The sequence below is a fragment of the Uncinocarpus reesii genome, genomic scaffold (assembly GCF_000003515.1).
Source record: "Uncinocarpus reesii 1704 scaffold_2 genomic scaffold, whole genome shotgun sequence".
Taxonomy (NCBI): domain Eukaryota; kingdom Fungi; phylum Ascomycota; class Eurotiomycetes; order Onygenales; family Onygenaceae; genus Uncinocarpus; species Uncinocarpus reesii.
In genome coordinates, this window is record NW_003052499.1 from 834,479 (window position 1) to 835,329 (window position 851).

Below are 851 nucleotides of genomic sequence, written 5' to 3' on the forward strand. Positions count from 1 at the left end.
AAGTTGAAATATTTACCAGTCGAGAAGTCAGCAAATATCTCGTCTAATATCGTCACCGCGGGATTGAAGCTGGTCGGACCAAACAAGGAGGCATCGAAGGCGAAGAACTTTGACCGTCTGTCCTTCGAACCCTGCCAGTCTCCGGTTTCCCCAAGTAAGTCATAACCTCATCTTCTGATAGTTGAGATACAGCAGGGGCAGAGTAGAGGATATTTTTAGAATATAAATCTTCATAGTTCTGAGTAACAGCACTCTTCAAGTTGTAGGATAGCCGCTTGTTTACCTCCGTGTGCAATGCCGCATTTCCAAAGGTAGTCCAAACCGAGGGCTACTCGGGAACAGACATTTAGCGCAACCTGCTTTGGCAAGCGTTGCCCGTGCTGTGCGTCTATCTGAGAGCGAAGGTCCATGCCCATGACCGGGAATACCAAGCCCATGTATGGAGTTGCGAGCTCAAAGTGGTCAAGGAGCTGGAGCACTGAAGCACGACCTGGGTGGCCAACATTTGCCCTGGCAACGCTGGAATGTCGGAGGTGGTGTAGAACTTTGAGCTCCTGGGAGCTATTGTTCAAATTGATAATCTTTAGGGGCACATTGGAACACGTCCTATTTGTCGTTTAGCCCTAGCTCTGTCATTCTAGTTTCGAAGACGAAGTCAGCTATACAGGTTATCTCTCGCCAGCCAAACAGTCGCAAATCCACCCCACCCAAGTTTATGCAGAACACGGTATCTACCGCTCTTGAACTCATTCCTCAATGCCACTGAAAAGTAGCGTCCCGTGTGATACCGTTTGGGATCCTCGACATCATGTCGCATTCATACATCGAGTGGCAGCAGTTGACATGCTGCC